Below are 27,969 nucleotides of genomic sequence, written 5' to 3'. Positions count from 1 at the left end.
TTCAGCCAGCCAGTGATGATATATATTGTTTTCTTGATTACTCCTATAGAAAGTGTGCACCTACCCAGAGAGCTTGAGGTGACTTGTATGAGTTAGGTATGAAGTGATGATCATCACTAAATGAGTCCTCTGCAGGCACAATCTCGCCATGCAGTTGCACTTGGCATACACAGGTATGCTCTGCATGCAGCATACAAATTAAAACTTGTGATATATTTGTGAATAGAAAAATATGTGTTACTACAAAAATGCTTTTTATCAAAACTGAAATGCATTTCAGTCATGACTAGAATATCCATTTATATATACAGTATAGTTTTATGCAAATCCACTATAAAGTTAAAAAAACATGGGTTTGAAAAACAAAAAAGTTCTTCTTTAACAGGTTTAAAAAAAATAAACTGGAAAAAGCATCAGTGTCTTTCAGTTTGAATATAACAGCCTTGCCAGGAACTGCAGAATTGCCAGAAGTCACAGAGAAACGCTTTTATTTCTCCCCTTGTTGGTTTGATGGATCTGGGAAGCATAAGTTGTGTGTGTTGTGGGGTCAATATGATGTAGCAGTCAGAAGTGACAGAAAGAGTAAGTGACTAGAAAAGGAGGGAGGAAAGAACAAAACCCATGCAGGGTTCCCCAGTAGGCTGCGCTGTGATTAGTGGGCTGGGAATTGTGGCAGCGGCTGGAGCAGCAGATAGGATCAGGCAGGCAGAGAGTACAGGCGCTGGAGCACAGTGCTGTCTGTGTGTGAGCAGGCTGGGCTGACAACATGGCATCTCTGTGATTCTAATGGATATCTATAACACCATCACAACGGTTATATCCTCATCACACAAAGGTCTGTACTTGCTATTCCGCTGGCTTCTCTGTGTGGCTTTGCTGCTGATTGTGATTGTTTCTTGAGGATTGTTTATTGTGTGCAGCAGACAGGAGCACATGGAAAGTTTCCACCTTGCCCAGCTCTGCTTGCAAAGTTTGCTGTGTGGTATAAGGGCAGAGGAGAAGGGGGGTAAAACTGGTGGCAGCAGATGGAAAGTATCTGGTAATTGATTATGGTTATTAGCCTGAAATGTGACTGTTATGTATGCAGGTGATTTGTTTCCAACGGTATTAGTAATAATTACAGAGCAATCATGTGGTTACATACATGTACAGGCATATCCATGTGTAGATGTATAGAAATATCTATGTGTATCCATGTATGCACAGTTAGGTATTTGTGAAGTAATAGTATCAGCTTCTTATATATGTATATACATATATGTGTGTGCATTAAAGAAATACATACAGTGTGTTGTACATGTGTATGATATATATATATATATATATATATATATATATATATATATCATTTAACCTGTAATTGGATATGCAGTTGTGAGTATGCACAAAGTGAATATATGGGAGTTTATTAATACATGTGACAGTGTATAAATATAGGTGAGTGTATATGTGACAGTGTATAAATATATGTTATATATATATATATATATATATATATATATATATATATACATATATATATATGTGTGTGTGTGTGTGTGTGTCATATATATATATATATATATATATATGTGTGTATGTGTGTCATATATATTTATATATATATATATATATATGTGTGTGTGTGTGTGTGTGTCATATATATATATATATATATATATATATATATATATATATATGTGTGTGTGTGTCATATATATTTATATATATATATGTGTGTGTGTGTGTATGTATATATATATATATATATATATATATATATATATATATATATAAATATTAATTTGCCAGTTGAAGTGAAAGTGTGTATCCTTTGATAATGGGTTGAGGAACCAGTTTATTTCCTTGACGTGTTTACAGATAGGTATTAAGGGGTTTGTAGCATCAGAAATGTCTCTGGTGAAGAGCTGATCACAATGTGCCTGGAGCACTTGTGTCCCAGGGAAACTGCATTGCCATTGGAAAGTCTCCAGACCTCTGTGAAAAGGAAAGTTTTTTCGGTCTGGTGGGTGACTGATTGCTGCTGGGGACACATTGTTACAGAATGATGTGGTTAACTCCACAGGGCACTGAGATTTAATGAACTTTTAACCCATTTCATGTCAGAGACCACTGCAGTGCTTTGCTATGTGTTGCAGCCATGTCAGGTAGCCAAGGGGTTAATCTGTATGGTAATGTTTTAATACCCTGCAGGTTTGGACTCAATTCCTCTGCTAACGTGCATAGAATATATATTTTATTTGGTGCTTTGGTTGGGCTATAGGAAGTATCTATGCCCCACTGCATCTCCCACATCATAGCAGATTATATGATAAATACAATAGAAATGGTCCACAGCACAGAAAACGCTACATGCTGGAAACCACCCACATGCACTGACAGCCAGTACCACCCTGTACTGTGTATGTGATTTTAACTAAGTTGTACTGAATTTAAATTATCAGTGCAGCAACTGAGACCAGAAAATCTATTGCAGAAAAAAAGATAATTAATTACAATTCAGTTTTTCCTCATCAGTTGAAATGAATTCAAACATGAATTGGTTTGGGCAAGTCTACTTTACATTAAAAATAAACACAAAGCTGTTTTGGTAGGTTTCTGGTACCAAAGAGGTTAACCCTGCCATACAAAATTAGTGTTGCATTTTTGAATGGAATGTGATGGGTTAAATTCTGCTATGCTATTTGAATGATATGGCAATGTGCCTTTTTGTAACGGTTGCTCCTTTAATTGAGAGTGGGGGGGAGTAGGGGAGGGTCACAGAAAGTTAGTTTTTCCATCCGTTAATTTATTCAGAGATTGTCCCAGATTTCTGCTCTGCAGTTTGAAATGTTGTGGATGCTATTTTTTTGTTCTGTAGGCGGCCGTGAAGGTTTGCTAAGTGGCTAAGAGTCGTTTCATCTTAAATTTTGGCTTTAATATCTCATTCAGAACTAGAAAAATGATCTTTTGTCTCTTCTGAGATTTAAAAGGATGAGAATGTGTCACAGTAATGGTCTTATTGTAATAATATCCCTACCTACACTTTATCCTTATGCTTAGAAATGCATTGCTTTGGCATCCAATGAGTTAAGTAAAAATAAAAAATTACAGGGTCACAATAAATATATATAACCATTGCTTATAAGGAAAGTCAGAAATGTTTTTGTTTTTTTTTAATAAAGAACTTTACGGTGCTAATCGTTTTTCCGGATGTTGCCAAAGAAAACAGCTTCTCTCACTTTTCACAGGCAGTTTCTACGGTTACGAGTGTAATACAGTGAACAGAATGTGAAAAGTGATCTAGTAGCTGTGGAGATCCTACCCGTGGGTATTGCCTCAGCTAGAGCTGCTGAATGCTGGGATCATAGTACTGTTTCAATTTTTTTTTTAACATTCTTCAAAGCATTTTGCCTGTTCCAAGTCTGCTTTGAGCGTGGGTGATACAGCTGATAATAGGATCTTAGAGACAAAAAATTATGATTGAAAGTATGATTTGGGAACAGTCAGCTCTGCATTAATATTTCTCAAACCTCATCCTATTTTGTAGCACACTTGTTAATGACTGTACGTCTGGTCTGATTGCTGGCATTTGCTAGATAGAGTTAGTAGAATGTAATAGCCCCCAGGCTAAAGATATGAGCTGCTCCATGAGTTTATAGATGCTAGTGCTGGCTGGGATACTTGCTATTTCTTCCATTTGTGCACAAAAAACATGTGCTATATTGCAATATATTAGTACAATTGCTATATTTACTAACTGAAAATAAATGATGTCATAGTTTTGCATATTGAAGGGACAATAGACACTGATATTTTATTATCAATTGAACAGTTAAGTATAGTAAAAAAAAAAATTGTCTACTTTTTTGTCGTACAAGTCTGTAAATGTTGGGTTTTCTGGTTCTGAGAATTGGAAGTGCACACTGCAGACTTCTGAAGCCTAACCCTGCAACATATCTGTCCCTAATTCAGAAGAGATAAGAAGATAAAGATCCACAAAACAATAGTTTTTTGCTAACATGGTGACAGTGGCTAGCCTTGTCTAGGGACAGTAAATACTTTGAAATGAGTTTGCTAGTGCAGACATTGCCCTGCAAGATTTACAAAGCTCCTCAAGTACAATTTACATGTATACAAGCATTTGTTTAAATGATCTGAAACTTGCAACTTTACGTGAATTGTTTGCACTGCGAGACGCCCCACCCACCCTTATCAGTAATTCACAGCCTGTCCAATCACAACGTTGAGGCCCAGAACATGCAGATATGCGCAAGATGAGCAGTCTGGCAAAATCCAATGCACTAGTCCGACAGGTGCACGTGAATGTGCTTTCACTGTGCACACTACCCTGTAAATGTTTATGTGTGTATATACATATATTTATATAGAATTTCAGCAATCATCCACTAGATGCAAGAATCGGTTGACCATCCAAGGGTAGATTTCTGTCATCCACTGCTACCTAGAGAGAGAAAAAAATCACAAACAAGAAAGTAATTAAAGGAACACTCAAGTCGAATTTAAGTTTTTATGATTCAGATAGAGCAGCAATTTTAAACATCTTTCCAATTTATTTCCATTAACAAAATGTGCACAGTCTTTTTAAATTTACACATTTTGCATCATTATTATTATCGGTTATTTGTAGAGCGCCAACAGATTCCACAGCGCTATAAATATAGTCAGAATACAAGGAAACATTTATAAGGATCAGAAGGGTAGAGGGCCCTGCCAAGAGTCGCTCTGTTGTAGTCAGCTCTAAAGAACGTGGTCTACAAACAGCTGGACTCTTAGGCTTACATGCTAAGGGGTTCAAGGGGATAGCAATGGAGAAGAGTAAGCAGTATAAAGAAAGGTTAGTGTAGGTTGCATGCATCCCTGAACAGTAAAGTCTTTAGGGAGCACTTGAAGCTTTTAAAACTAGAAGAGAGTCTTGTGGAGCGAGGCAGAGAGTTCCACAAGATGGGAGCCAGTCTGGAGAAGTCCTGTAAGTGGGAGTGTGAGGAGGTAACAAGAGAGGAGGAGAGTAGGAGATCATGAGCAGAGCGAAGGGGACGGGAGGGAGAGTATCTGGAGACAAGGTCTGAGATATAGGGGGAGCAGTGCAGTTGAGGGCTTTGTATGTCAGAGTGAGAATTTTGTGTTTAATCCTGGAGGCAAGAGGAAGCCAGTGAAGGGATTGGCAGAGAGGTGCAGCAGATGAAAAGGGACATGTAAGGAAGATGAGCCTGGCAGAGGCATTCATTATGGATTGTAAAGGAACTAGGCGGCAGCTGGGGAGATCAGAGAGGACAGAGTTGCAGTAATTGAGGCGGGAAAGGATGAGAGAGTGGATTAAAATCTTAGTTGTATCTTGTGTAAGGAAATGTCTAATTTTAGAGATGTTTTTAAGGTGGAAGCGGCAGGATTTAGCCAAGGACTGAATGTGAGGAGTGAAAGAAAGATCTGAGTCAAGTGTGACCCCAAGACATCGGGCATGCAGGGTAGGGGTATTGATGGAGTTGTTGAAAGTTATAGAGAGATTGGGGGTGGAGATTTTGGAAGAAGGAGGGAAAATAAGGAGCTCAGTTTTGGAGAGATTTAGCTTGAGGTAGTGAGAGGACATCCAGAAAGATGTGAGAAAGACAGTTAGTGAGACGGGTTAGCAAGGAAGGAGATAGGTCTGGTGCAGAGAAGTAGATTTGGGTGTCGACTGTATACAAATGATATTGGAACCCATGGGGCTTTATTAGGGAACCTAATGATGACGTGTAGATTGAGAAGAGAAGGGAACCGAGGACAAAACATTGCAGTACCCCAACAGAAAGTGGTGATGGGGCAGAGGAACCCAGAGAAGGCTACACTAAAGGTACGGTTTGACAGGTAGGGAGAGAAACACAAGAGGGCTGTGTCACAAATGCCAAAGGAGTGGAGGATTTGGAGCAAAAGTGGGTGGTCAACAGTATCAAAGGCTGCGGACAGATCAAGGAGGATAAGCAGAGAAAAGTGGCCTTTTTTTTTATTTTGTTGTAAGTAGGTCGTTGGTAACCTTAATGATTGCTGTCTTTGGGGAGTGATGGGAGTGAAATGCAGATTGCAGTGGGTCCAGTAGGGAGTTTAATGTAAGGAAAGGGGATAGGTGTGCATATACTAGCTTTTAGAGAAGCTTTGAGGCAAGAGGGAGTAGGGAAATAGGGCGGTAGTTGAATGGGGAGGTTGGATCAAGAGAAGGTTTTTTGAGGATAGGTGTGACCAGTGCATGTTTCAGAGATGAGGGAAATATACCAGTGCTGAGGGAGAGGTTGAAAATGTGTGTGAGTATAGCGGTAAGGGTAGAAGAGAGGGAGGGGAGCAGCTTTGAGGGAATAGGGTCAAGAGGACAGGTAGTGAGGTGAGAGCTCATTATAAGTGCCGAAACTTCTTCCTCAGTAACAGGGGATAAAGAGCTAAATTTATAGCTATGTGGGTTGTGGTTAATTGCGAGCATTTGGAAGTATGTTGAGAGCTGATTTTATTTCGGATAGAGTCGATTTTGTTATTGAAGTGGCTGGCAAAGGCTTGAGCTGACAGAGAAGTTGTATTAGGGGGTGGGCGAAGAAGAATATTGAAAGTGGAGAACAGACTTTTTGGGTTTGAAGAAAGATTAGAGATAAAAGTAGAGAAGTAATATTTCTTATAGAGATTAAAGGGACACTGAACCCAAATTTTTTTCTTTCATGATTCAGATAGAGCATAACATTTTAAGCAACTTTCTAATTTACTCCTATTAACTTTTCTTCATTCTCTTGGTATCTTTATTTGAAATGCAAGAATGTAAGTTTAGATGCCAGCCCATTTTTGATGAACATCCTGGGTTGTTCTTGCTGATTGTTGGATAAATTCATCCACCAATAAAAAAGTGCTGTCCAGAGGCCTGAACCAAAAAAGCTTAGATGCCTTCTTTTTCAAATAAAGATAGCAAGAGAACGAAGAAAAATTAATAATAGGAGTAAATTAGAACTTTGCTTAAAACTGCCTGCTGTATCTGAATCACAAAAGAAAAAAATTGGGTTCAGTGTCCCTTTAAGGGCAGAATAGTAGGAATTCAAAATGAACTTGTAATGAAAAAAATTAGCTGAACTCCGAGATTTTATCCAGTGCCACTCAGCAGTACGGGAACATCTGCGTAGGTACCATGTCAAAGGAGTATGCCAGGGCTGAGGATGAGTGTGTGATTTCCGAGCAATAGTAAGAGGGGCCAGATTGTCAAGGACAGATGTAAGGGTGGAATTATAGTGGCAGATATATTGGTCAGGGCAGGAGAAAGAGGAGATGTTGCTGATCTAATGACATAATTCTTCTTTGAAGTTTGTGTGAGGAGTAGAAGGAGGGAGAGTTGTAGGGAGGAATGATATGCTGCAAGTTAGGAGATGGTGGTCAGAAAGAGGAAAAGAGGAGTTTGTGAAGTTTTAAATAATGCATCGATAGCTAAAGATCAGGTCAAGGGAGTGACTGTCTTTGTGAGTGGGAGAATCAGTCCATTGTGACAAACCGAAAGAGGAAGTGAGTTGCAGAAGTTGTTTTGCAGAGGAGGCAGCGGGATTGTCAAGAGGGATGTTGAAATCGCCAAGAATGAGGGCAGGGGTGCCTGAGGAGAGGAAATAAGGTAGTCAGGCAGCCAAGTTATCTAGAAATTGAGTTGAGGAGCCAGGGGGTCGGTATATGACTGCAACACTTATAGAGAGAGGAGAGAATAAGCAAATGATGTGGGTTTTGAATAAGGAAAATGTGAGGGAAGAGATGGGATGTATTTGTTGGAAGGTGCAACTAGAGGAAAGTAAAATACCTACACCATTACCAGACCTAGGAGTGTGGCTGAAGTGGTGACCCCCATGTAACAGTGCAGCAGTGGATGCTGTGTCTAGGGGAGAGAGCCAGGTTTCTGTTAGAGCCAGAAGGTTGAGGGAGCGGGAGATAAAGAGGTCATGTATAGAAGTGAGCTTGTTGCAAACAGAGCGAGAGTTCCAGAGTGCACAAGTGAAAGGGGTAGTGGATTTAGATGCAAGAGGAATGTGAGTAAGGTTACCAGAGTTTTGTTTTCTGAGTCTGTGGAACGGTACACATGGATGTGCATGGCTAGGAAGTTGTTGGGGACCAGGATTGGGGGAGATGTCACCAGCAGCTAGTATAAGTAAGAGGGAGAGTGACATGAGATGAGATACAGATTTGCAGTAATAAGACTGAGGCGATGTGCAGGGGGGAGACAGAGTGTTTAGGGACAGATAAAGTGCACTAGCACCTACTGAGCATGTGCAAGAATTCTCAGAATATACGTATATGCATTTGTGATTGGCTGATGGCTGTCACATGATACAGGAGGAGTGGAAATAGACATACATCTACTACTCATTTGAAGTTCAGACTGAGTGCTATTGCATTGTCTTTTTATCATGCATTTGTTCATTATGCAAATGTACTGCACTTATTGGTCCTTAAAGAAGTATTTATTGCCAAGGGGATGATGGTATGATTCACAGTGGTCCACTCTGCTAGTCAAATCGTGAGCTGACAACCTGTCCACCTGCATGGTGGTAAATTTACCCCATAATGTGCATGGCTATGTGCTTAATTTATTCACGCGTGATGTCAGCGACACCCTAGCGTGTATGTGTGTGTGCTCACGGAGACCACCACAGATTTGACGCTTCATATAAGGAAAATGGTTAGGGAAGTTAGGGCTAAAAAATACTAATGTGGATATCAAAGGGTTAAAGCAATTTTTCAAAAGTCAGACTTTGAAGTAAGATGATTTTGCACTAATAGCTTAAGGTGCTTACTGTTCCTGTAACAAAAGTGTTGTCTGTTGGTATGCTTGGTAAAACATAGCTCACTTCCATGAGAGGATACTGAAGTATGCTCATAATTGTGTGAAGCACTAAATGGCAACCAATCTCCGGCTGCAAAGCTTTTAGTTCCCGAGTGTGACTTTAAAAGGACAGTCTACTCCAGAATTTGTATTGTTTAAAAAGGATAGATAATCCCTTTATTACCCATTGCCCAGTTACACAGACAACACGGTTATATTAATATACTTTTTACCTCTGTGATTACCATTTATCTAAACCTCTGTAGACTGCCCCCTTATTTTAGTTCTTTTAGCCAATCAGTGCTGACTCCTAGGTAACTCCATGTGCATGAGCACAATGTTATCTATAAGGCACACATGAACTAACACCCTCTAGCTGTGAAAACTGTCAAAATTCCCTGAGATAAGAGGTGACCTTCAAGGGTTTAGAAATTAGCATATGGGCCTACCTAGGTTTAGCTTTCAGCAAAGAATACCATGAGAACAAAGCAAATTTGATGATAAAAGTAAAGTGGAAAGTTGTTTGATATGGCATGCCCTATCTGAATCATGAACGTTTAATTTTGACTAGACTGTCCCTTTAACTTTATGTTTATCCCCTTTACAGTAAACTCATTGATAAAGTCCCACTCAGGAGTTATAGGAAAGAGTCAGTAAACGGAGCAGCAGCAACCGCATGATTAAACTTTTATGATTAAGACAGAGCATTTGATTTTAAACAACTTTCCTATTTACTTCTATTATGTAGTTTGTTTTTTTCTTTTGTTATCATTTGTTGAAGAGCATACCTAGGTAGGCCTAGGAATACAGTACCAGGAACTCACTACTGATTGGTGGTTGCAAGATCTGCTAAGCAAATGACAGTGGGTTATGTGTGCACACATCCTCATTTTGTTTCTGCTCCAGGTGCCACAGATGAAGTGTTAAAGGGACAGTAAGTACATTGAGATTTGTATATAAATTTTAGTTATGTGTAATGAAACACCTTTGCTGTATATTTTCATTATTAATTTTGCCATTTTTCATGCAATATAGCTCTGAAGATAGATCTCATAGAACTTGAAATGCCCCTGCTGACTTATGATCGGGGCTAGCCTTATTGTCTGCAAACTAAAGCCCAGATTAGCTTCACTAAATAAGGCAAATGGTGGGTGACGTTTGGCTATTAAAAAATAATTGCAGTAAAAAGAATGTTCAATTGTTTTAAGACTTGGCTGGTATGTTATTCTATAGTAACATAACAGAAATATCTTGTAATAACAAGGTGTATACTGTCCCTTTAAAGGGACAGTATACTATAAAATATTTTTTCCCTTAATGTGTTTCCAATTACTTTTTTTACCAGCTGCAGAATATAAAATGTATGAGATTTGCTTTTTAAGGCTTATTTGTGTATATGAATTAGCTGGTTTTGTGTTTTGAAGCCACAACCTAATAAAATGGGTTGAGCTTGTAGGTATAATCAAATCTCATTACTTTATCACATTGTGTACATAAACCTGCTTCTTTATTTTATATCTGACCATAAACCAATCACCAATACTTGTAGAGAACAATGGAAAATTAACATTTTATTACCTTATCTCCTCTATAACCCACTGGGAGTGTAATTTCTTCTACTGGCTGTGTTTACCCAGCATGACCTTGAGGCCAAAAACTTTCAGGATGGGTGGGGATACCACAGGCTAAATAAACTATTTAAAATGCCAATTTAAGGGTAATGGAGATACTTGTAAACAGTTTAATTACACTCCAGCAGGTAAACTGGATCATTGGGAACAAATTAAAGGGGATAATGTTTTTGAGTAAACTGTCGCTTGGATCATGGGTGATAAAGGAATACTGAGCAGCCCACGTGTACAATAAGAATTATCACAAATTCTACAAAAATACTTCTTGTCAAATATGACATTTTAAAATAATTTTCAAAAATAAGCAAAAATACTTAAATAGCCATGCAGTCTGCTCCACCCCCCTTATCAGTGTTTAGACACAGGCATTGTATTTCAACTGAGTTCACAACTTCTAGGCATGCTCCAGCAGATAATCCCTATTCATTTTTTCATTCTATCAAATCAAGAATAGATATAGATACAGCCATAGAAGGAAATGTGTGGGGGGAGTTAGAGCTTTACAATTCAGAAACTTAAAAGAAAGAGTTATTGTCGAGGCACTGCAGTATAAATTTGCAGCTAAAGTAATATTATTATATGTTGTCTCTATTCCCAACTTGTTTTATGTCCCTTTAATTACAAATAATTATTAGGAAAAAAATAAATAAAATAAAGCCTATACACAATTAGATTACAATGGAGACTTACTGAGAGAATTTTTACACCGCAGTTTGGAAACAAGACTGTTTAATAAGGTAATGGGTCATCTTCTCATGAGATGTGAATAGGGCAGTTTTATCTCAAATTTGCAGTTCCCAGCTGTTTCCTAACCTGATCTCCCTGTGTCAGCTTCTATTAGTGATTCCATTTCTGGGTCCTGAATATTTGTGATACACTTGGATAAACTGAAATGGAACATAAAGCAAGATATTTATTACGAAATCTTCCATTTGAAATGGTTCACTGCACAGCTGACACTGGGATTTATTTGTCTGTGTATTTAAAAAAGTATGTGTATATATATATATATATATATATATACACACACACAAATTTTAATAATAAGCATTTTTATTTATATTATTATTGTTAATAATGCATATCTATATACATACATAACAATATAAATTTTAATGTATACTCTACTCTACCCAAACATATTTGTTTTTTATATATAAAAGCAGCATTTAAATATGAAGGAAAGCGAGCATGGACTGTCCTGATCAGAGGGATTTTACTTGACCCCAGCGCATGAACAGCTCTGCAGCGTCAGGGTTTCCATGTATTTATGCAAGTCATGTGGCTAGCAAGGCCATTGGCTGAAAGGTTAAATTGTCACCTGAAGGAAAAAGGTTGAGGTGGGCAGACGGGGTTAAAAAGAATTATACATTGGAAGGAATAAAAAGGTTTTTGCTCTTATACTCTATAGATTTCTCTTAAGATATATATAGCCATAGAATATATTGTGGTGTTACCTTATGTTTACCATCACTTTAAGTGATAGTGAAGTAATGTTTCACTATCACTTTTCCACTTCCTTTTAATTTTTTTTAAATTAAATTCAAAAATTCCTGTTTAAAAATTATTTTTCTAATTGTGTGACAGTGTCCCTTTAAGTATACCAGCATGCTCCTAGAAGAAAACCATTTATAGATTTTGTATAAATCTATATGTACCCACTTCTGTGTCCCTTTTGGGTGGTAAATAGAATGTTATGTTTGGTGGGTTTATGTTTTGTATTTTTTTTTTTTTTTAATAATATAGGGCCAATTAATATGCATATTAGCCATCTGACAGAAGGGTTTGCCAAATATTTCCCTAGAGAAGCTTGTCTGAATAGAAAATACATCCTGAAACCCTGTTCAATATATGTAACCTCAGTGTTACCTTTCAATTAGATAACAAGCTTTGTAATTTACCGGGAGAGCAAGTATACAGCTGAATTGTGTAGCATCTGTAATATTCTCAAGTGGTCTGGTTATTTGAGTGCTTTAGTTTTTTTTTAACAAATGTAGCTTCTGTTTAGATAACTGCAACTCAAATATTTACATTGTTTAAGTAAAATCTAAGGTGTCTATGCATTATTGTGAAACGTTATCTGCTAGATCTGTCCGAATTGGTGTGGAGGAAGGCATGTGTCTGATTAAACCAGTCAAAACATGTGTTGCTTTGTAATAAATTTTAAGAAAACCTTTGAGTGTTTGTAATCTCCCAGATCTTGCACATACAATAGGAATTTGAAGTCATAAAATATTTAACATATTTGTAAAGTGCTGGTATGCATTGTGCTCATGACTATGTAAAAATATAACAAAATTGTGAAATTCTGAAAAATAAAATGAATTAAAACTCAAAATGATATTTTCTATAAATGGTTTATGTGTGAGTAGAAAAAGTGACTATTGCACAATTCAGAACTCTGCAATATTTGACACAGTGTTTAATCGGTGCAATATTCTATTTATAGCTGTCGCTAATGGGCCAAAGAAAAGAAAATTAACATACTCTAAAGTAGGGATGTGCGATTGGCAGTTTCATTAGCTGTTGAATATGGAGGAAAGTGGCCACTCACGGCATTCTGCTATTTTCGGAGCTGGATTTATTCAACACACTAAAATCTGTGCAAATCCCCATCTTAGTGTTTTGCACTTTAACAAAAAGAATTCTGGCTCCCAAAAATAGCCGAATACAGCTGGCGTCATCATTTTCAGCATTTATTTCATAACGAAACTGCTAAATGCTCTTCCCTACTAAAAACTATTACTGTTTCAGCAGCATTCACTTATATACAGCGCATGCCCCATGCACCTTTGTTCAAACACTGCACCTGCTCAGAGTATGTATTGCAATAACTAAATGTGTGCCATATTGGTCACCATCTGACCCCTGAATACTGGTGTATGGTGCACAAGCAACTAGGGTTGCCACCTCAGCCATGTTTTCCTGGACACTTATGAGTTACGCATGCTGCAGGGTGTGCAGGGAGGAACATGTATTGTGTTTCTGGACAGCACTATTAATATTCCTCCCTGCACACCCTGCAGCACGTGTAACTTATATTAAGGGACGGGTGGCAACCCCACAAGCAACATGAGTGTGTGTGTTTGCTGCTAAAACACCAATAGCTTTTACCAGAAGCATTTTTTGCAAAAACAAGTATATACCACGAGAAGTCTTCTATTCAAAACCGAAATATGCGCAGATTTCAGGTTTGATTATTGCGCCCCTTTAATGCATTTTTAATATACACCATTAAAGGGACAGTCTAGTCAAAATTAAACTTTCATAATTCAGATAGGGCGTGCAATTTTAAATAACTTTCCAATTTACTTTTATCATAAAATTTGCTTTGTTCTCTTGGTATTCTTAGTTGAAAGCTAAACCTAGGTAGGCTCATCTGCTAATTTATAAGACCTTGAAGGCTGCCTCTTATCTCAGGACATTTTGACAGTTTTTCACAGCTAAACAGCGTTAGTTCATGTGTACCATATAGATAACATTGCGCTCGCACACGTGGAGTTACCTAGGAGTCAGCACTGATTGGCTAAAATGCAAGTCTGTCAAAAGAACTAAAATAAGGGGGCAGTCTGCAGAGGCTTAGATACAAGGTCATCACAGAGGTAAAAAGTATATTAAAGGGACACTGAACCCAATTTTTTTTCTTTTGTGATTCAGTTAGACTCTAGAGCATGACATTTTAAGCAACTTTCTAATGTACTCCTATTATCCAATTTTCTACATTCTCTTGGTATATTTATTTTAAATGCAAAAATGTAAGTTTAGATGCCGGCCCATTTTTGGTGAACAACCTGGGTTGTTCTTGCTGATTGGTGGATAAATTCATCCACCAATATAAAAGTGCTGTCCAGAAGTCTGAATCAATAAAAAAAAGCGTAGATGCCTTCTTTTTTAAATAAAGATAGCAAGAGAACGAAGAAAAATTGATAATAGGAGTAAATTAGAAAGTTGCTTAAAATGTCATGCTCTATCTGAATCACAAAATAAAAAATTTGGGTTCATTGTCCATTTAATATAACTGTGTTGGTTATGCAAAACTGGGGAATGGGTAATAAAGGGATTATCTATCTTTTTAAACAATACAAATTCTGGGTCCCTTTAAATGTGTATTTTTTGACACTTCTTAAATAAAAGTTTTGATTCTTATTCCTGCATTTTGTTTTATTTTTAATTAAGCCTTAGCTTTGGATAACTTTTACAGCTCATTATACAAATAAATAAAGCACAGGACCAACTTTTCTGGAACTTTTTTACATCCCTTGCAATTTACTATCTGCTTAATTAGAGATTTGAGTAAACACGTTAGGGCCATCTCACAGTCTTCTGTTTCTGATTGGTGCATGTATACCATGTGCACACATGTCTGTCATTCAAGCACTTGTATGGAGTGTATTCACCAATCGGAGGGCTGCATATATTTCCAACTTGCATTGTGGGTGTGTAAATGTTGCTTGTCTCAGAGCTAAAAACTAAACAAACTTGTCTTTTTATAGACAAGATTCTATGTTACAATGTTGCTTTGCACTGGAAATGGCAAAACTCTCTTGAGCTAGCACAAAAACAGCTTTTCTTTATTCTCTTTAATAAAAAACAGTGCTCTAACAGTTAAAGGGACAGTAAACACCTTGCAAATTTTATATATGTGTAGTTGTGCATAATGAAACAACATATATATATATATATATATATATATATATATATATATATATATATATATATATATATATATTCATGATTTATTTTGCCTACTTTTCATGTAATTTAGCTCTGAAAATTCTCAGAACTTGAAATTGCACCCTGCTGACTTATCCAGCCTAACTCTGCTACATGGAAAAATCAATTGCAAACAACAATTGAAAGAGTGTACTTATTAGCACTCAACAGCAAATAGAAGGTAAATGGCCATAGATACCTAGGTAGAAGGCCCAGGAAAAGGCGATTTAAAACTTAACTTTTATTAATTCGATAATAAAAAATAAATAAAAAAGAAAAGGGTATTTAGAATTCCAACTGGTGTGAAAATGGGAGAATGCAACTCCTAGGGAGAATAGTCTAACCAGTATATGGTATGCTCTCCAAGTTATGTCCACTTGAGGAGGGAGTAAAGTGTATGTATTTGTATATGATAATCAGGGATATGGCCCTTGATTTAGGGATTGTATCACTATCAATTTACAAAACCCCCTATTTGGGTAAGATCCTCATGTATCTTGGGGGTGAGTGATGATACTAATATGTAGAGAACCCCAATTAAAGTGTCCCTATTGGGTATAATAATGTCAGAGTCTAAAGATTAAATATGATGCTCTTGATTGTCCTATAATTATCTGAACCCACCTAAAGGGGTATACACTAAAAATTGCTAAGATCCTGAATTAGTACATCGGGATATATATTGTTTACACAATTAAACTTGAAAATAGTAAATGTGCACTTGGTGATATAGTGGAAATACTCATGTGTGTGCCCCGTACTGGGTACTGGACATTTAACTCTGTATTGTAAACTGACTCTGATTACAGTATCTTATGGACTGCTTTGCTTCTGGTAACACAACCGGCAACGGAAAGACCAGATAAAGGTTGGCAAGATAAGGATCTTGTAACACTCTATATTTGTGCAAAAGTGATCTGGTTTTTACGTTTATTGCTTGCCTGAAAATGTTATAAACTAAAGAATGTCACCCTGTATATAGTTTCAATTCTATTTAGATAGTAGTTTCGTTATGGCATTGCACTATGGTTGTGCTAAACTTATTAATACTACTGATCTCAATGAGCAACAAATTGCCACCTATTCCAGAGGGTGGCTGTTATAAAACAGCACTTGTAATATCAGGATATATTCAAAAATATTTTGCCTTTATATGGCCCCTGTTGTAATATCACGTTTTTTCTTAGATCAATACTGCCAATTATGCTATGTACAGTCCGCTTAGATATAAGAAAGTTAGGCAGTTGTTATAAACCACAGTACCTGTATCTGGTCAGTGTGTTTGGTGAACTGTAGAGATATCCCCTGTATTACGGTTAAATACTAACCCAGGGTACTTATTCCTTGTATAAGTGCAGTAGGATTATTATAAAATCAATAAGTGACACTCCGGTATTAAGGTTAGTATATTACAGATTACCGGTTTTGTAACTACACGGGGTCTCTGTACATTTGAGACCTGATGAAATCAGAGCTAAATTTGCTCACGGCTTTAGTCTAAAGTGCATATACTGAATTTAAAATTAGACTCCAATTTATATAGTACTTGTAAAAGTAATCGATATAGAATTGCTAGGTTTTACTAAGTCTCACTCACACGCAGACATACCATTTTAAATTAAATTCTAATAAGGCATTCTACCACAAATTCACACAGTTGTTAAAGTTAAAAAAGGAGAATTATCTCCAGCTTCCCTGACATGTTTCGCCAAAAAAAAGGCTTTGTCAAAGCCTTTTTTTGGCGAAACATGTCAGGGAAGCTGGAGATAATTCTCCTTTTTTAACTTTAACAACTGTGTGAATTTGTGGTAGAATGCCTTATTAGAATTTAATTTAAAATGGTATGTCTGCGTGTGAGTGAGACATAGTAAAACCGAGCAATTCTATATCGATTACTTTTACAAGTACTATATAAATTGGAGTCTAATTTTAGATTCAGTATATGCAGTTTAGACTAAAGCCGTGAGCAAATGTAGCTCTGATTTCATCAGGTCTCAAATGTACAGAGACCCCGTGTAGTTACAAAACCGGTAATCTGTAATATTCTAACCTTAATACCGGAGTGTCACTTATTGATTTTATAATAATCCTACTGCACTTATACAAGGAATAAGTACCCTGGGTTAGTATTTAACTGTAATACAGGGGATATCTCTACAGTTCACCAAACACACTGACCAGATACGGGTACTATGGTTTATAACAACTGCCTAACTTTCTTATATCTAAGCGGACTGTACATAGTATAATTGGCAGTATTGATCTAACAAAAACCGGCGATATTACAACAGGGGCCATATAAAGGCAAAATATTTTTGAATATATCCTGATATTACAAGTGCTGTTTTATAACAGCCACCCTCTGGAATAGGTGGCAATTTGTTGCTCATTGAGATCAGTAGTATTAATAAGTTTAGCACAACCATAGTGCAATGCCATAACGAAACTACTATCTAAATAGAATTGAAACTATATACAGGGTGACATTCTTTAGTTTATAACATTTTCAGGCAAGCAATAAACGTAAAAACCAGATCACTTTTGCACAAATATAGAGTGTTACAAGATCCTTATCTTGCCAACCTTTATCTGGTCTTTCCGTTGCCAGTTGTGTTACCAGAAGCAAAGCAGTCCATAAGATACTGTAATCAGAGTCAGTTTACAATACAGAGTTAAATGTCCAGTACCCAGTACGGGGCACACACATGAGTATTTCCACTATATCACCAAGTGCACATTTACTATTTTCAAGTTTAATTGTGTAAACAATATGTATCCCGATGTACTAATTCAGGATCTTAGCAATTTTTAGTGTATACCCATTTAGGTGGGTTCAGATAATTATAGGACAATCAAGAGCATCATATTTAATCTTTAGACTCTGACATTATTATACCCAATAGGGACACTTTAATTGGGGTTCTCTACATATTAGTATCATCACTCACCCCCAAGATACATGAGGATCTTACCCAAATAGGGGTTTTTGTAAATTGATAGTGATACAATCCCTAAATCAAGGGCCATATCCCTGATTATCATATACAAATACATACACTTTACTCCCTCCTCAAGTGGACATAACTTGGAGAGCATACCATATACTGGTTAGACTATTCTCCCTAGGAGTTGCATTCTCCCATTTTCACACCAGTTGGAATTTTAAATACCCTTTTCTTTTTTATTTATTTTTTATTATTGAACTAATAAAAGTTAAGTTTTAAATCGCCTTTTCCTGGGCCTTCTACCTAGGTATCTATGGCCATTTACCTTCTATTTGCTGTTGAGTGCTAATAAGTACACTCTTTCAATTGTTGTTTGCAATTGATTTTTCCAGTTTGCCTCTTATAGTGTACAGCACCTAAGTCTCCGCACTCACAGTTTTTTGATATTTCTCATAACCCCATGAGAATAGAAACATAGAAACATAGATATTGACGGCAGATAAGAGCCATAGGCCCAGCAAGTCTGCCCGACCTTACCTAACAGTATAAACTTATCTAGTTCGTAGGATAGCCCTATGCTTGTCCCATGCATTTTTAAAGTCCCCCACAGTGTTTGTTGCTACTACCTCTTGAGGAAGTTTATTCCATAAATCAATCACTCTTTCTGTAAAGAAGTGCTTCCTCAAATTACTTCTGAATCTACTACCCTTTAGCTTGAGCTCATGACCCCTTGTTCTTGAATTTTCCATTTTATGTAAAATACCCACAGCCTCAGTTTTACTAAACCCTTTAATGTACTTGAAAGTTGCTATCATATCACCTCTTTCCCTTCTCTCCTCTAAGCTATACATATTTAGGTCAATGAGTCTATCCTGGTAAGTTTTATTTTTTAGACCATGTACCATTTTGGTAGCCCTCCTTTGCACAGATTCAAGTTTGTTAATATCCTTCTGAAGATATGGTCTCCAGAACTGCACACAATACTCAAGATGAGGCCTAACTAATGATCTATAAAGTGGCATAAGAACCTTACTATTTCTGCTGCAAATACCTCTACCAATACATCCAAGCATTCTGCTTGCCTTACTCGCTGCATTACTACATTGTTTACTAAGTTTTAAATCATCTGAAATAATAATTCCCAAGTCCTGTTCCTCGTCTGTAACAGTCAGTAAAGTGTCATTGAGTCTGTAATTAACATTTGGATTTTTCTTCCCTAAATGCATTATTTTACACTTTGCTGTGTTAAACTTTAGACCCCAGTCGTTTGTCCAATCCTCCAATTGTTGTATATCACTTCTCATTTTGTCTACCCCCCCTGGAACATCCACTCTGTTGCAAATTTTTGTATCATCTGCAAAGAGACATACTTTCCCCTGTAGCCCTTTGCTGATATCGCAGATAAATATGTTAAACAAAACAGGCCCCAGAACTGACCCCTGAGGAACACCACTAGTAACAGCCCCCTCTGCTGAATGAACTCCATTTACTAAGACACTTTGTTTTCTGTCCTTAAGCCAGCATTCCACCCAGTTCACAATTTTTGAATCTAGACCAAGGAGATATAGTTTGTGAATAAGTTTATTGTGTGGGACGGTGTCAAATGCTTTGCTGAAATCTAGATATGCTACATCAACTGCTCCTCCCTTGTCTAATACTTTTGTTACATAATCAAAGAAGTCAATTAGATTAGTCTGACATGATCTCCCTGAAGTAAAACCATGCTGATTTTGGTCCTCTAAATTGTTTGTCTTTATGTAAGTCATAATTCTTTCTTTTAAGAGGCTTTCCATTAATTTCCCTACTACTGAAGTTAAACTAACTGGCCTGTAGTTGCCAGATTCTTCTCTACTGCCCTTTTTATGAAGGGGTATTACATTTGCTATTCTCCAATCATCTGGGACAGCTCCTGTTAATAGTGACTGATTAAACAGATCAGTTAATGGGACAGTTAGCACTGATCGAAGTTCTTTTAAAACCCTTGGATGAATATTATCAGGACCCACTGCCTTTGTAACATTTATTTTTGATAATGCTAACAAAACCTCATCCTCTGTAAAAAGATTACTGTTAAGCTTGTTTCTATTTTGCGTAGCATCCCTTAATGTAGACATTGTATCTTCACAATCTTTAGTGAAAACAGAACAGAAGTAATCATTGAGACAGTCTGCAATCTGCTTATCTCCTTCTATTATTCTACCATCAACTGATTTCAATTTTACTATTCCTACCTTATTTTTTCTTCTTTCACTGATATATCTAAAGAATGTTTTGTCCCCATGTTTTACTGACTGTGCTATCTTCTCTTCTGCATGAGCTTTAACCTTCCTAATTAACTGCTTAGTCTTTTTTTGTTGGAGTCTCCATATTTTCATATCATCATCTGCTTGTGTGTGTCTGTAATTTTTATAAGCTATCTTTTTTGTCTTTACAGCATGTGCTACTTCTTTGGAAAACCAAATTGGTTTCCGCTTTCTTTTACTTTTACAGACATGTCTAATACAGTGTGCGGTTGCATCTAAAATGGCACCTTTCACAAATTCCCACTGTTCTTGAACCCCTGTAATAAGAGTTTTCCCCTTTAAATAGTTCTTTAGGTATTCTCCCATTAATGAAAAATCTGCCGTCCTAAAGTCTAAAACTTTTGTTTTAGTCTGGGTGGACAGTTCCTGAACATGAATACTAAACCAAACAGATTGATGATCACTGGATCCTAAGTTCTCACCTACAGACACATCTGAAACTGTATCACTGTTTGTAAGTATTAGATCTAATATAGCTTCCTTACGAGTTGGAAATTGTGGGGCACAGCAATCGTAGTGCCGTTGTCTTTTTTCTTTTTTCAGTCTGCTACATATCTGTCCCTAATTGGCGTTATCAGATAACAACTGCAAAACAATGTACTTTATAACAATATTATGACTTTGACTGTCCTTGTCTGTGGACTGAAACCCAGATTGGCTTCTGTAAATAAGGCAAATGGTGGGTGGAGTTTGGCTATTGAAAAATAATTGCAGTAAAAAGGATGTTAATTTGTTTTTAAAACGTTAAGACTTGGCAGGTATATAATTCTATAAAAACATAACAGAAATGTCTTGTAATTACAAGGTGTATACTGTCCCTTTAACAGTCTATTTAATGGTATACTGAAGCCATTTTAACAGTTTGTGTTAATTTTTAAGTCAAAATCTTTAGACAGATGGGAAATATTGCTCCTTCTCTTTCACTAAGACTGAGCATGTTTAACAGGCAATATGTATATATTTCACTTAAAAAAACAGCCTACTTGAAATTGTTTTGTTTAAAATGATAGATAATCCCTTTATTACACATACCCCAGTTTTGTATAACCAACACAGTTATATTAATGTACTTTTTACCACTGTGATTAGCTTTTATCTAAGCCTCTGCAGACTGCCCCCTTATTTCAGTGCTTTTGACAGACTTGCATTTTAGCAAATTAGTGCTGACTCATAAATAACTCCATAGAAGTAAGCACAATGTTATCTATATTACACACATAAAATAGCACTGTCTAACAGTGAACAAATGTCAAAATGTATTGAGATTAGATGCGACCTTCAAGGGCTTAAACATATGAGCCTTGGCTTTTAACTATGATTACCAAGAGAACAAAGCACATTTGATGATAAAAGGTAATTGGAAAGTTGTTTAAAATTGCATGCCCTATGTGATTCATGAAAGTTTAATTTTGACTAGACTATCCCTTTTAATAAACTGCTTCATAAAATACTGAAACTTACCAGACATCTTATGCTAAAACCCAAACTCCCTATTACATTTGGATGCCTAAATGGCAAACAACAGTTTTGCACATAAATATATTATTGTTATTATCTAAATTTTTAAATCCTTAATTTGTTTAGTGATGTACTTAAATGAACTATTCATACAGACCACAATATTTCAACATTCCATTCAGTTGTCATCTTAATGGATGTTAAAAGGTGCCAAGATGAATGCCAACTCTCGCTTGCAGATCCCTGGTAAAAATGGCTCATTTCCATTAGTAGTAATCATACAAAAGCTTGGAGTGGTCTTCCATAAAATATATTCTCTAAAACCACTAATAATTACCTTAATTAAGCAGGCTGGTAAAATGAGAGGCATGGAAGTCAAAAGTTTAAACTTTCAATGCATATTAAAGGGACAGTCTACACCAGAATTTTTATTGTTTTAAAAGATAGATAATCCCTTTATTACCCATTACCCAGGTTTGCATAACCAACACAGTTATTATAATATACTTTTCACCTCTGTGATTATCTTGTATCTAAGCCTCTGCAAACTGCCCCTTTATTTCAGTTCTTTTGACAGACTTGCAGTTTAGCCAATCAGTGCCTGCTCCCAGATAACTGCCCGTGCACGAGCACAGTGTTATCTATATGAGACACATGAACTAGCACCCTCTAGTGGTGAAAAACTGTTAAAATGCATTCTGAAAAGAGGTGGCCTTCAAGGTCTAAGAAATTAGCATATGAACCTCCTAGGTTAAACTTTCAACTAAGAATACCAAGAGAACAAAGCAAAATTGGTGATAAAAGTAAATTGGAAAATTGTTTAAAATGACATGCTCTATCTGAATCATGAAAGTTTATTTTGGCCTAGACTGTCCCTTTAAACAACTTTTCCTTTTGTATAAAAATTGTGCTTGTTCCACACTCCCTAGGAAGCCAAAATCTTGTTTGCGTAGTTTGAAGCAGTTTCAAATAATTGGTTACAGATTTTGCTTTTTGGGCTGTCTAGGGAGTGCGGGACAACGCACATATTATACACCAAACTAGCAAGAAGTGTTAAAGCGGTGATGGTAAAGTTTCCAATTTGTATAATCAGATCTGGAATAGAAACAATATTTTAGATGGACTTTAATTCATCCATTCTTATGACGTTATAGGGATAGGAAAGTCACAAATAAACTTGCATGATTCACATAGAGCGTGTAATTTTAAGACACTTTCCAATTCACCTCTATTTTCAAATGTGCTTCGTTCTCTTGGTATCCATTGTTGAAAAAGAATACGCACATATCCTACACAAGTGGGAGATAGCTTATGATTGGTGCTTGCAGACATTTGTCTCTTGTGATTGGCTAAGTAGATGTGTTCGGCTAGCTGCCTGTAGTGCAATGCTGTTCCTTCAGTAAAAGATAACAAGACAATGAAGCAAATTTGATAATAGAAGTAAATTGGAAAGTTGTTTAAAACTGTATGTTCTATCCAAATCATGAAATAATATTTTTGGGTTTCATGTCCCTTTAATATAGTGATGAAATGCTAATACCCCACGCACTGCCCACTTTAAAAGTAATATTTTTTTTGTGAGTTAACAGTTTAAACTGTACTACAATCGGAGTGCCGTATGGCGATCAAAGCTCGGGGTATTACAATTTCATTGCTATATTAAAAAGTAAGTTATAGCACAACTTCGTTAGAATGGATGAATTAAAGTCCATCTAAAATATTTTTTTCATTCCGGATCTCATCATACGAATTGGAAACTTTACCATAACTATGATTTCTGGGCTGGTGAGAGTCTATAAAAATCCTTGCAAGCCCTTCTATTTCCCTGGTGGGATGATATAAAAGCCACTTTTTACCCTGAAAATAGGGTGTCTCGCTAAGGGGCGTAAACTGCATTTTTGTATGGGAAGAAGATGCATACATTACAAAAGTGCACAATAAAATTTGTAATTTTACCAAATGAATAATTGAACCATTTACACAAAAAGATGCAGGAAAACATTGTATTGTTAAGGTGCATCAAAATTCTAAACCACATGGTAGACCAAAAATCATATTTTATAAAAACGTTAAATTTGTAGGTAAATTACACAGGAATAAATCGTAAAACTATACACAGCATAAATCGAAATTTAAGTACACTGGAAAAAAACAAAATACAAAGCGTAATTGACATTTTTTTGTAAAATGGGCTGAACATGGGCATTCCATGGGCGTATATATGATATTTTCTCTTAAATGCCAGCGCATTTTTATAAACATTTTTGCACTACACTTGTATTTTTTCTCGCAAGTGAAAAATTGGTGTTTTCAACAATATATATATATATATATATATATATATATATATATATATATATATATATATATATATATAATATTGCATATTACAGCAAATATAAGGTATAGTGCACTGAAAACAGCGTAATATTCACATTTTTAAAACACGGCAGTCTCCCCCTTTGCCCTCTGTTGCAAACTCATTATTTGTATGGGAGACATCTCGCCACTGGCAGGGACAGACCCCTTCTTTTTTTAGAGGCCTGCCCCTGCGACTGTTGGCGTGGAAAACCACCTATTGACTGGCAAATTGTTTAGAATCAAGACCTTTAAGTGTCCTCTTTATGATTTGGATAGAGTGTGCTTTTTTTGATGTTTAATTCTTTAATTTGGCATGCTTTGTTGAAAAGCTCACCTGGTCAGGAGCAGCAATGCACTACTGGGAGCTAGCTGCTCATTAGTAGCTACACATATAGTTCTTGTCATTGACTCATCAGATGTGTTCAGCAAGCTCCCAGTAGTGCATTGCTGCTCTGTAGCTTATTTTAAATAAATGCTTAACCCCTTATCTGGGGTTAAACGCATAGATATATGCAAGCTATAGTGCAATAATAAAATAGCAGAACATTTTATTTTTGTACTTTAATAAATAAAGCATTTATCAATGCACTGCTGCTTTGCGGCGCTGCTCAGTATTTGTTCTCTTCAACCAGCTCTTCACTCTGGCTGCACTGTGTTGAGGAAAACTTACACAGTGAAACCAGAGCACAATGCTGCAGTTAATAAAATCAAAATTAAAAATGTGAAAAGATAAGAAAGTGTTGCAACACTTTAAAAAAATATAGACTAGGGTTTAAACATTTAAAAGACATCATAATATAAATAGCATTGAACATTTCATAAAAAACACCATAACAGTTACTTTAACACAACACAGGTGAAAAAGTTCTTCTTTAAATAAAGAGCATATTGCCTGCCTTTAGATGTGAAACCGTCCCAAAATCTTGTGCAAATGTATTTAGACCATGTCTCTAGAGTACTCAAAGGGTTCTCCGGAAAAAAACAGGATATAATTCAGGTTTAGTTTGGTTCAGTTAGATTCTTTTTATCCGGTTAATATAGTCGTAAGTCCTTGTAAATAGTATCAGGATTTTAGATGATTACAATGTCAGTGATTTGTTTTGATAATATGTTGTGAAACAATGTGTTAAGTTGTTTAACCGTAACTTAAAAACTTTAAATGTTGAAGTATAGTCCCACAATCCTTACTGGTGTTTGGCTTTTCAGTGCTCATAGAATTATAGTGCACTAAAAGAATGAGCGTTCAGGGGTCTGATAGTCAGGTTATAGTAAGCCTATCACGCAGGTTATCTTACCGTTCTTATAATCCACCTTGCTCACAAGTAACTTCTGTGAATACCAGTGGTTCTCCTTTCTTTTAGTTACCTTCCACGGTACTCTGTGATGACTTCGGCTGACGTCAAGCAATCTGGAGAAGAAAGAGAGGAAACCTGTCGTGCAGGTGATCTTACCATCCACAGGGTCTCTCGGTCTCCAGAAGCATTCGCACGCTGATGGTGGAGGCGTCGAATGATGACATCACAATGATTCCGGTTTCTTTTGTGCAAGAAACCGTTACTATTAATTTTAACCCCTAGTGCTTTTAGTAGCGCCCCACTTTTAATATAATGTTGTGCCATTTTTCATTTCCACCTATCCAGGAAGAGGATAGTACAAAAGTTAGGCTTAGGCGTTATTTAGCCCAGTGCCCTCTCTCTTATAACCTTTTTTCCCTGATGCGGAGCAGTGTTGTAAAGCGAAAGCACTAACAGTTCCTGCATGTGTCTCATTCTTTCTGCAGACATGCTGCATATTCTGCAATTACATCTCAGATCACAGCATGTTCTTCCTTGGGGGTCCCTTTAAATTATACAAATGATCAAGTATTTTATAAAGTCATGCATTACTCCCTAGTCTGACAGGGATGTGTGTAATACTTTCTCTAGGACACATGGTGTTAAAATAATTTTGCAAACTGTACAGTAGAAAGAATGATTCTCATAATAATAAATGTGCTAAAAGTATCAATGTGTGAATTTGTCAGAAGAAACAGACTTGCTGCTTTTATCAGTTTCCTAATAAAATTGTAGGATAAGCACTAAATCATTTCTGTGCTAAGTGCTTATAACGGAACTGAAAAGATATGTGATCTTAGGCAAAGTGTTTCCAGAACACATCTGAGTTTTGGTAAATGTGATATTTTCTCCTCTTTGAATATGAAACAACTTTTCAAAGACGTACAACTGTCTTTAGAACTATTTAAAGGGCCATTATAATATAAAAATTACATGATCTAATCCGTTACAGCATGTAATTTTAAGACTATCAACCCTGCAGTACTATGTGTTTAACCAAAAGGGTTAAACACAAAGTAGAAGTGCCACTTTGGACCCATGGAGCACTGCTGGTCCCAAGCGGAACTTGCCACTGATCCAATCGGCAGATATAGTTCTGAGCGGTATTTCTACTGTGTGTTTATCCCAATTGCAGGTGTTTAACACACAGTACTGCAGGGTCGATATTCTAATGGAGCAGGGCATGTAATTTTTCTACTATAATGGCCCTTTAACTTTAGAGGGGCAATGTATTAAAAATGTTTCCATCCTGCATATGGAAAAGCAAACATTTAAAAATGTAGAACATTTTGCCTAAAAAAAAAAATCTTTTAAAGGGACATAATCATGTAAATTTGCTATTAGAGCATTTTATTATTGCACTGTTGCTTCAGTGTAACTGTTTTAAAGGGACAGGTACATGTAAGAATAAGAAATAATGTTAAAAATGAACAAAACATAATATTAACAATTAAAAAAAAAGAAAAAGGTTAATGGTGTTGCCAGAACTTAAAGGGATATAAAATTCATTTTTCTTCTTTAATGATTCAGATAGAGCATAACTTTATAATTTACTCCTAATCTTTATTTGAAAAGCACTAATGTAAGTATTTTTGGTTCAGCACCTGGGTAGCGCTTGCTGATTGATGGCTAAATGTAGAATCATGAAAGAAAATATTTGTGTTTTGTATCCCTTTAATTGCATACTACTCTGTGTTCAGCCATAGTGAGAAGTGATTCATGCAGGCAGAAGTGGGGCTGAAGATGAGATGTGCGCTAAGGTTAGTACGCGGCTTCCTTCTGTGAATAATTATGGTATGCCACAAGCTCTTTACCTGCGCATGATGTTCACTGCACAGGTTATTCACAGAGGAGCAGTGCACGTCACATGTTCAGCCCCTCGATCTTAACCATGAACGTGAGATGCTAAACCCAAATTTCTTTAATGATTCATATAGAGCATGCAATTTTAAGCAACTTTCTAATTTACTCCTATGAATTTTTCTTCATTCTCTTGCTATCTTTATTTGAAAAGCAAGAATGTAAGTTTAGAAGCCGGTCCATTTTTGTTTCACAACCTGGGTTGTCTTTGCTGATTGGACAGCACTAATAAACAAGTGCTGTCTAGGGTCTGAACCAAAAAATTTCTGACTCTTTAGCTTAGATGCCTTTTTTTTCAAATAAAGAAAGCAAGAGAATTAAGAAAAATTGATAATAGGAGTAAATTAGAAAGTTGCTTAAAATTGTATGCCCTATCTGAATCATGAAAGAAAAAAAAATTGCGTATAGTGTCCCTTTAAGTACACTGGACTCTGTAAAGATTTTCGCTCTGCTGATCTCACAATTTATTTTTTTACCAGCTAAAAGGTGGCAAGCTTTTCTCAATACACTGAAAATACTTATAACCCTAATAAAAAAACAAAAAGCCACCAATAAACA

At 36.4% G+C, this 27,969-nt stretch overlaps 1 long non-coding RNA gene across 2 annotated transcripts; it reads left to right on the top strand.

Annotated features, from left to right (window-relative positions):
* Window positions 1–712: 712 nt before the first annotated feature.
* On the top strand, window positions 713–26,220 carry LOC128654619 (uncharacterized). 2 transcript variants are annotated; one of them, XR_008401470.1, is made up of 2 exons: window positions 713–835; window positions 25,579–26,220. It is a non-coding gene; the product is annotated as an uncharacterized LOC128654619 (long non-coding RNA). The 2 variants fall into 2 exon arrangements; XR_008401471.1 differs by lacking the exon at window positions 713–835 and adding an exon at window positions 20,764–20,852.
* Window positions 26,221–27,969: the final 1,749 nt, after the last annotated feature.

Source organism: Bombina bombina, chromosome 3, assembly GCF_027579735.1.
Source record: "Bombina bombina isolate aBomBom1 chromosome 3, aBomBom1.pri, whole genome shotgun sequence".
Lineage (NCBI taxonomy): Eukaryota > Metazoa > Chordata > Amphibia > Anura > Bombinatoridae > Bombina > Bombina bombina.
Note: the sequence above shows the minus strand (reverse complement) of the source record. Positions and strands in the feature narration are given on the sequence as shown.